Genomic DNA, 10,322 nt, shown 5'->3' on the forward strand with positions numbered 1-10,322 from the left:
ATCGATAAGAAAAGGTTGATCATATACAAGTATTAGTGTGTACTGCAAGATTCTGGAATCATCAAAATGTTAAGAAATTTGGCCCATTCTTGGTAAAATTACAAGCGCTGTACACAGAAGGATGTATATATTCTTTCACATGATTGGTAATAAGAGCTTCCATTTCATATTTTGAGAGAGGGGCGTTTTAAAAACTAGTCTTGACCTGAAATGCTTTTCGCGGGCGTTTTCTGCCTTGGAAACCCCTCTAAATTCGGAAGATGCTCAATGTACCCCCCTAAATTAGGAAAAATTCTCAATTTACCCCCCTAAATTAGGAAAAATTCTCAATTTACCCCCCTAAATTCGGAATAATTTCTCAGGAGTCCAAAGAGATGAGAGAAAAAAAAGAAAAAACACCCGCTTTTTAAAGAAATTTCCGGGTGAAAGTCAAATACACCCCCTTTTCCTACAATTCTCGGGCCAGACTTTGTCCCACGAAAAGTACCCCTTTACCGTGGTAACACGCATGCGGTCATTCCGACCCCGGAGTGGGGGGGGGGGGCGATTTCCCCTTTAATATTGGATTCAGGCATGTAAAAACATGCATCTCATGCTAAATCAAAGGCATGTTACTGAAAATATTTTCTTCAAAGATAAATGCAATTCGTGAACGATTATTAAAGGTGTTTAGAGGTGTTCTTTATTAAAAGCAATATGTTGTATGATGTATAACGAGAAATAAATATTGGAATCATTCCTGATAATATATGTAAATCTCAATGTCGGGTGTGTGTGCAGTGTCCTTTTTTGCCGGTAACATGCCTTTAATTTAGCATGGGGTGCATGCTTTACATGTCTGAACCCAATCTTAAAGGGAAAATCCACCCTGATATTAAGATGGTTTTAATAGAAGCAGAAATGAGACAGAAATTAAACACAAATTGGCAATTCTGTGACGTATCTTTTGAGGTGCTTTCCATTTGTCCTGTGCACGTACTTAAAGTAATTAAAGATCCGCATTTTACTTTAGGAATATTTTCATTCAACCCTTGTGTGAAACAACTCTATTCTGTCATCAATAACTGAGAAAAGAAAAGTTTATAACACTTTCTGTACATGGGAAATCGGTGAGTAGCTTGCACGATACGTCACAGTGTTGCCAATTTGTGTTTCACTGATGACAACTTCAATAATCCAATATTTTCCTATTTTTAATCTGCTATTGCTCAAACTTTCACAAATTTGTTTCTCTCACTTTCCCCTCGCTTATTCAAACCAACTTAATATCAGGGTGGAATTTTCCTTTAATAGCAAGTTGCTCTTAAAGAACCAAGAACTACCAAAGGAGTAGATGTGTAAAAGTTTGAACAAAATTGGGACAAATTGGAAAGTTATGAATTTTGGAAAATTGTATTCATTACCCATATGGGAATTTCAGAATTGCCAAATTGATTACGATACCGATATAGTGCCTGAAAACCCTACCATTTGTTTCAACAAAAATGATAATTGAAATAGACTATTCCATAACAATTTCAAATTGAAATATCCCATACTAGTTATTAGCTAATCAGTGATACAAACAGCACAGAATAAAAAAAAATTGTTGTGTATTTTCCATTTTTCCAATATAAAAATAGAAGAAAAAGAGCTTCTACAATGTGGGAAATACCATCAGAATGTAAAGAAAATAGCAACAGGAACAACAAAATGTTCACATGTGGGAAACGACCAGGGACTTCTCCTCGACCCAGTTAACTCTGTTCTTCCATTCCGTTTGCTCACAGGATAGGGAGAAAGGGTTACAGAAAGGAAGATAATCCATGGAAGAAGAGAAAAAGAGAAGAAATGAATGCAATGGAGGATACTATAGGAGGAGGAGGAGGGAGAGGGAATGGAAAGGCGGATGAGAGAAAGCTGGATAAATGGAATGAGAGGAAGTTAGCAGGAAATTAACTCTTTACATGCCATGTAAATATTGTCCTTGTGCCGCTCTGAATTTGGCATTTTTTTACAAGTTTCCAGTGCAAGAATTGTATACCGGTATCAACACCTGACAGGTGTAATTTTGCATTAGTCATTGTGTTGCTGAAAACAATCTTTCTGTCGATTGGTGCCTGTTGTTTTGTGCAAAATCGTACATGTGGTAAACGATTTACCATGCACAGAGACATAGAAAGCAACCAAAGAGTTAAGATCAGAGAGGCATGTATTCACAGAAATAAAGGGGTGGGGGAATGTGAATATGCTGTAACAATTGTAACAAAAAAAAGGAGACCTGTAAATTGAAACTGATTTGCTCATTCATCTAGCTGTCATGTCAGAGGTGGTTGCAATAATTTTGTATTACAGTGATAAATTCTTATAGATGTGGGTAAAGTCTTAAATATATGATCTTTGTCCTTTTTTCCTGTTTGGTAAAAGCTCTGTGATGTATTGAAGATTGTAAAGGCTACTCACTCTAAGCAAACAATTTTGTGCATTTGATCTGTAACTGATCTGTATTTGTGGAAGAAAAGAATATAAAGGTTGAAATTCAAGAGAAACAACAATTTCATGCACGAATGAACATGTCATTGAGGGGATATACTGATTTATGTATCTGTCAAAAGTTTTTGCAATATTATATCAAGTCTTGCTAATTCTACAAGTGAAGGTTACTATTTTGTAGTTGGTAGTTGTCTAACTGAAGGTATAATTTGAAATACTGTAAAATGATCTGTTGGTTATATAAGTGTGCTTAAGGATGAAGATTTCTTTCATTGTACTATTTCTATAATTTACCTTTTCAATACCTACTTCATCAAAGTATTTACAGTATACGCCGAAAATCTCCGCAACGCGATTACACGGTTTACACGATTCACCTAAATCGTGTAATCGTGTAATCGTGTAGATATACACGATTAAAGACTGTCGCTCTGAATCGTGTAATCGTGTAAATAGTTATAATGGTTATAAGGGCATTGGTAGGGTGATTCGACCGGCTCCAACAATCGTTTAATCGTATCTTGCTTACACCACTTGCTTAAACCAAGTAATTGCTCTATACACCAGTTGCCTACATCAGGTAATTACTGTACTTTATATTCGTGTATAGGCCTAAACCTCATCACTTTCTACTAACCTGTATCGTATATTGATCCATGAGACAAGGTAGGAAAACGTCAGAAAGAGGAAGACAGGATAGATGAAATAGTACAGGAAAAAAGATAGCTACGAGGAGAAGGGAACAAATTACAAGGACATATGGGTTGAAATGGCACGAGAAAGATGAGAAAACACTATGCAAGAGAGAGAAAAAGGAAAACGCAAAAAAAAAGTTGACCGGAAGAAAAGAAAGACGAAACATAGTGAAAGAAATAGGAATGAGAAGTAGGAAGGCTATGAAACAGAGCGGAAAAGAGACAGATTAATAAGGTAAGAGTGGAACACAATGAAAGAAAGAGAGACGAGAAAGATAGGGCAGTGGAAAGATATTGAGAGAAAGAGAGAGAGAGAGAGAGAGAGAGAGAATGAGAGAGAGAGTGAGAAAGAGAGAGAGAGAGTGAGAGAGAGAGAGAGAGAGAGATAGTGAGAGAGAGAGAGAAAGGAGGGATGAAACAAACATTAGTTGAAAGAAAAGGGGCACCGATCATATTTTAATAGGGGCATTTAACGGAGATGGTGGGGACATTTATCAAAAGTGAAGAGAGGGACACTTCTCGTACCTACTTATAGATACTTAATTGAGATGAAAATGGAAAATGGACACGTATTGCAAAGGAAAATAGGAACTCGTTGAAGGAAAAAGGGGGGGGGGGCAAAATAAAAGGGGCACTTATCAGAGTTTTAAAGGGGAAGGAGCACTTTTACAAATCACACATGTCTGGGGGTTATTAGTTCTGATTTGAATATTTTGCTTCTCAAAACAGGCTACACTAAAATTTAAATGCATTACGTTGCTGATCAACACAGGGTTAGGTATTGAACGAACATGTATTTCCCAGTGTATATACACATACATTTATGATACTAAACTTGGTGTATTAACAAGTGTAATATCTCAATGGCAGTTATGTTATTTTCCAGCTCCAAGTACTACTGATGTGCTTCTACAAATCTGCAATAAAATTATGATTTCAATAGCTATGTATATTTGCATTCTGGATGCATCTTAATGCAGCAGTACGCTTCTTTGATTATAACTGAGTCTTTCAAATGCAGTTTCTGAATGCGTGGAGAAAGATGTACTCTAAAGTTGAATGTATCCAGCAACAGTGAATTTCTGTGTATTTTTATGTTGCAGGTGAGGTTGTTCATATCACAGTGCTGACCGCAAAATACACCGATGTAGGTACATCTAGTGGTCAGTATCAATGTTGGAGCAGTGAACCAGATACAGACGCTACACTATCATTTGGTCGATCAGCACCCGTAACAACAGACATATCACCACCAGCAGATGTGCGACACTCACCTGTATATCCATTGGTCAGACGGGTCATATTCCCTACAGGAGATGGATGGGATAGAGATGGTTTCGGTCCTTTCTACTGTGAGGCTTCTAAACCTGATCGAGATGTTACAAGGGTTACTACATTTTTCCAACGAATTGATGGTAAAATTAATATTCCATTCATTATAAATAAGTACAGGATTTCCTTATTTTCAATTTTAAAAAGCCCCTCTGTACGGCCATGCATTATGGCTCATGGCATGGGAACAATAATTTTTATAAATGTAATGCTTCCTGGCAGAAATTCCAATTATTTAAACATATTTGAGGCTTAAACCCAGTAAATAAGATCGATTGATCGATCTGTATTGAAAAGAAAAAAAAGTCAGAAAAAATCTTGGAACCAGCGGGACTTGAACCTGCATCTACTGCTTGCCGAGCAGCGACTCTACCACCAGGCCATCACTGCCCGGCAAGCAGTAGATGCAGGTTCAAGTCCCGCTGGTTCCAAGATGTGTTCTGACTTGTTTTTCAATACAGCTCGATCAATCGATCTTATTTACTGGGTGTAAGCCACAAATATGTTTAAATAAATATTTGTGTTGATGTTGTTTACTTTAACATTAACATCATCAAACGAAAGTCCAAACAGATTATGACATTCACCAGACTAGTTGCCATGTTCTAATATTGAAAATTACCAAAACTTGTTATTAAAAAATATCAAAAGGAACAGATTTATTCCAATATGCAAGTGAATATTGCAAGCTTTATACCTTAGCTCCATGCTTATACAAATTGACGGTTTCCTTTAGTGAGTAAGTGGCTACAGTGTACATTGTACATGTCATATATTGTAGGTGCTACATGTAATGTATTTGATAAGGTTAACATTTTTTTATTTGGTTAATTTATTATTATCATCCCTTTTAACAGCTAAATTCATATCAAGTGATGATTTGTTTACAAAGACAGTCAATGTGAATGACACTGGGGTGATGATCACCATGACAAAACGTTATGATCCCGATGCGAGTGACAACGTGATTACTTGGATGAAAGATGGAAGTGAGGTTCTACCATTATTTGATGGGCAGACTCAGATCAGCTTCCCAAACCCAATCCAAGCATCAGACCAAGGAATCTATGAGATCTACTATAATAACGAGAGGATTCAAAATAAAGGAGGACTATACAGACTCATCGTCAAAGGTATATGTTTAAGTGTTTTCCTGCTTTTCAGACTGGGCTTTTTAAGAGGGGTCATTAATTTTGTTCTCCAAGATAATAAGGTTTGTTATGATGCATGTAAGATTTTAGATTGATTGGATTATAAGTTATGTGTGGATGATGATCTTTACATATTTGTTTATATTTCCAGGCGCGGATCCAGGATTTCTTAGGGGGGGGGGGCCCAAATTTGAAATTTTGCGAGCCAAATATTGGTACGTAATGGTGACCAACAGTGACGTAATGCGGGGGGGGGGGTCGGTGCAGGGAGGGGCGAGTTTCCCCTCCCTCCTCCGCGAAACGCGGAAGCTTTGACGTTTCATTAAATTATTAGAGAAAGAAGACGATTCGTTGTACCGTTTTCGAAAAAAATTCTCGTCTGAATTAAGTTTTCACCTCCCGCGCGAAGCGCGGAAGCTTTTACGTTACATTAAATCATTCGAGAAACAAGACGATTCGTTGTACAGTTTTCGACTCTTAATCCTCGTCTGGATTCAGGTTCCCCCCCCCCCCCGCGCGAAGCGCGGAAGCTTTTAAGTTTCTTTCAATCATTAGAGAAAGAAGACGATTCGTTTGTACCGTTTTCGAAAATAATCCTCGTCTGAATTTAGATTTTCCCCCTCCCGCGCGAAGCGCGGAAGCTTTTACGTTTCATTAAATCATTCGAGAAACAAGACGATTCGTTGTACAGTTCTCGACTCTTAATCCTCGTCTGAATTCGGTTTTCCTCCTTCCGCGCGAAGCGTGGAAGCTTTGACATTTCATCAAAATATTAAAGAAAGAAGACGATTCGTTGTACCGTTCTCGACTCTTATTCCTTGTCTGAATTCAGGTCCCCCCCTCCCGCGGAAGCTTTTAATTTTCATTAAATCATTAGAGAAAGAAGACGATTCGTTGTACCGTTCTCGAAAATAATCCACGTCGGAATTTAGTTTCCCCTCTATCCCGCGCGAAGCGCCGAAGCTTTTATGTTTCATTAAATCATTAAAGATTCGTATTATAGTCCCGATTATAGTTCTCGCCTCTGAATCCTCGTTTGAATTCAGGTTCCCCCCCCCCTCCCGCGCGCAAAGCGCGGAAGCTTTGACGTTTCATAAGATTAAGAGAGAAAGAAGACGATTTGCTGTACCGTTCTTGATTCTGAATTTCAAAGATATCCTTTGTCTGCTCCTTTTTCTTCCTACGCCTCCCCCCCCCCCCTGGCTACGTGCCTGCGGTCCGATAAACACATTTTGATACCTTGTCCGACCCCGCAAGCTCAGGGGTTTAAGGCAATAACTTACGGTCAGATAAGCATTCAGGGGCCCGCCTTAGGGCCCCTGGTGGGGTCGAGACGGCCGAGCCGGCCCCGGAAGCTCAGGGGTTTTAGGCGTTTAACTAAGGTCCGATGAGCATTTTTTTGTATACCTTATTATTTTGTGACACTGGCAGGACACTATTGGCGTGGGGGTACAGGGGCAGAGCCCCCCAAAATCAGGAGTTTTAGGCATTAAATTACCGTCAGATAAGCATCTATGGGCCCCCGTAGGGCCCTATAGGTGGAGTCCATGGGGGCAGAGCCCCTGGAAGCTTAGGGGTTTTAGGCATTTAATCCAGTTCAGATTAGCATATTTTGATGCCTCATTATTTTTTAATACGGGCAGTTAACTATTCTCTTTTTCTTGCTCTCATTCTATTTTATTTCTCTTTAATATACTTTTTCCAAAAAAAGTGTAGGAGGAGGGGGGGGGGGAGCTCGAGGCTCCCGATCCCTGCCGTACCTCGGGCCCTGACATGTAGGAATCTCAAGAATCATATTTCTTGCCTGGCTGTAAATTTAGGAATTTGTCATTTTCCAACAAACACATACAAACGTATAATTTACTCAAAAGTGAGGAAAAAATCTCGGAAATTAAGTAATTACAGCATTATTTGTAATCCACCGTTGTGGAATTAGAAATAAACCATGTTTGAATTTGATTTCCCCCAAGCCCCCCCCCCCCCCCTATCCGTACTCCAGTATCTCCTCGTTTCCTTTTTTCTTTCCCTTTCCTTCCTTCTCTCTTATTTTTTTTATTAGGGGGGGGGGGGGGGGGTCAACAGCCTGGGAGGCAAGGCTCGTTCGCCCCCCCCCCCCATCTCCTTCTTTCCCCTTTTCTTTTTTCTTCCTCTTTTTTCTTTCCCTTTCTCTCCTCTTTCCCTTTCCCTTCTTTTCCTTTCTTCTCTCTCTCTTTTTTTTTTTTTTTTTTTGCGGGGGGGGGGGGGCCAAGGCCCGCTCGCCCCCCCCTGGATCCGCGCCTGTATATTTCAATATTGATGAAAACGTGATTCTGAAAAATTACTATCCCTATCTCATATTAGAATGTCCTGCTGGTAAGTGGGGTCACCCTGAGTGTTATGGTATCTGTGATAAATGCTACAATGGTGGAGTCTGTGATGACAAGTCTGGTCTATGTATCTGTCCTAACAACTTCAAGGGAACGAATTGTTTAGAAAGTAAGTAGCGGTAGGCCTGTAGAATTGCATTTGGAATGATTTATTTTTTTTTTAAATCTAAATTATAGATGAATCGAGGAAGATTTGTCTTGTCGTATTCCATGGGAAAATGAACAGAGTAATATACATCTATTTTACATGTTCATTTCAAATATTTATTTTTTCTTCTTGACGAGGAGATAGAGAGATCAGAATAGTATTATACATCATGTCTTTTGAAATGTTTGTATATATATTTGTTACTCTTCACCAGGAATCGTTTGCAAGAATAGTGTTAATTTTTTATTTATCATTTTGTTTATAACAAGTAGATTTTTTATCTTTCATAATGTATTACCTTTCATGTATTTTAAACAGTCTGTTATCTAACGTAACATGACTTTGTAAAGTGACCCGCTCCACCAGCGCTGCGGTACATGCATATACACCGTACACCAAGTAAATCAATACCAACAAAAATGAAACAAACATGTGATATACAACAGGGGAAAAGATTTGCTTTTGTTTCTTGAAATTTCTAAATAATATCTAAATAAATATCTCAATAACATTAATATTTATTATCGACGAACTTTGCTTTCCGTGGTATGGGAGGGTTTTATTCAATGTAGTAAAAAAAATTGTTTTTAAATAGCATTAGACATCATCGGTAGTTTGCAAAGGAAAAGCAACCATATTTGAAATTTATCTCATGAAATCTTTATTTCTTATGCAAGTCTATTAGGTGTTAATTAAACAATGCAACTCTTTTGTTTCAGTTTGTAGAGTTGGTGGTGGAAATCGATATGGATTGAACTGCGAGTTTCAATGTTCATATCAAAATGATGCTGCAACACAATGTCATGGGCTTCTTTTTTGCCTGCCTGATCCTTATGGATGTTCATGTGACGTCGGTGCCCATGGTCTAACATGTAACACACGTAAGTCTTTTATATTAATTGTGCTCAAATTTTCATAGTGAAAATACATGTATCTAGGAGGCCTAAAAGTTATCATACACGTACATATGCAATTCTCAAAAATATATAATTTTTCTTGGAATATCAAAAAGCTCGTACCATAATGTGGCTGGATTTATGAGTGAGGTCAGGGGCAACTTAGTGGAGAAGAGATGGAGAAGGAGAAGAAGAAGATAATGAACAAGAGGTTATTGTAACATGCACAATATTTTCCTTTCTGCATCTGATGTATGTATTGTATCTATCCACCTTGATTTTGTATTTTGAATTCTATTACAGTATGTACTGTCGGTACATATGGTCCAGGATGTTCACAGACATGTCACTGCACAGGCGGTGGTTCATCATGTGATATCTATACTGGAATATGTACAGGTGGATGTCAGACTGGCTGGTCTGGGGAGAACTGTCAAAGTAAGTCATGGTCAACAATGATAACAAATGATATGACATGAATGCTCTCCCCAAATAAGAGAAATCAGAATGTTTACATGTACACTGCAGCTTTGTAATAAACTTCCTGTTTATTTTTTGTTCACCTATGCCTATATGAACCGGATTGCTCCTGCAACCCTACTGAAACTCAGTAGTTAAAGTTTTCATTTAAAGTTATTATATTTATTTTTGTAGACATATCCAGATCAAGCTGTGCATGTTTTGGAGACAACTTCTCCAATGTATTCCATTTTCATTATGTTCATGGATGACAAGAATGCCTTCTACAAATACATAAACTTATTAGTGAAGGCACGGTTAAATTTAGAATTATGTGCCATAATTGAAGTTGGTATATAGTGCTCGGAAACAATTCAAACTAGTTACAAGGAAAATAATTGTGTAATGGAAACAACCATATTGTTGTGGACTTCTTCTAAAAATATTATTTGCTGGTGCCTGCTAAATTGTGATTTCTAAAATATTTTCTTGGCATCCTCAGTTCCAGATGAATGTGAAGCCGGTTACTATGGATCTCAATGCACTGATAAATGTCATTGCTTGAATGATGAACCATGTGATAAACAGACTGGAGAGTGCCCTGAGCAGAAGTGTGCTCTAGGATACAAAATACGCAATGGCGGGGTCCAATGTCAAGGTAAAATGCTACTTTTTAATAAAGGGTGTTGAATTTTTCATATCAATTTCTATTTATTATCTCCAGTCTACATTCAACATGTACATACATGAATGGTGCAGTGTGCTAAATGACACACAGGTATTTTGTTTTTATGTACCATTTA

At 38.0% G+C, this 10,322-nt stretch overlaps 1 long non-coding RNA gene across 1 annotated transcript; it reads left to right on the forward strand.

Annotated features, from left to right (window-relative positions):
- The first annotated feature begins 8,955 nt into the window (after positions 1 to 8,955).
- On the forward strand, positions 8,956 to 10,171 carry LOC115928455. Its single transcript, XR_004066063.1, has 3 exons — positions 8,956 to 9,045; positions 9,364 to 9,498; positions 10,022 to 10,171. It is a non-coding gene; the product is annotated as an uncharacterized LOC115928455 (long non-coding RNA).
- Positions 10,172 to 10,322: the final 151 nt, after the last annotated feature.

Source organism: Strongylocentrotus purpuratus, unplaced genomic scaffold, assembly GCF_000002235.5.
Source record: "Strongylocentrotus purpuratus isolate Spur 01 unplaced genomic scaffold, Spur_5.0 spur5_scaffold_3, whole genome shotgun sequence".
Taxonomy (NCBI): Eukaryota; Metazoa; Echinodermata; class Echinoidea; order Camarodonta; family Strongylocentrotidae; genus Strongylocentrotus; species Strongylocentrotus purpuratus.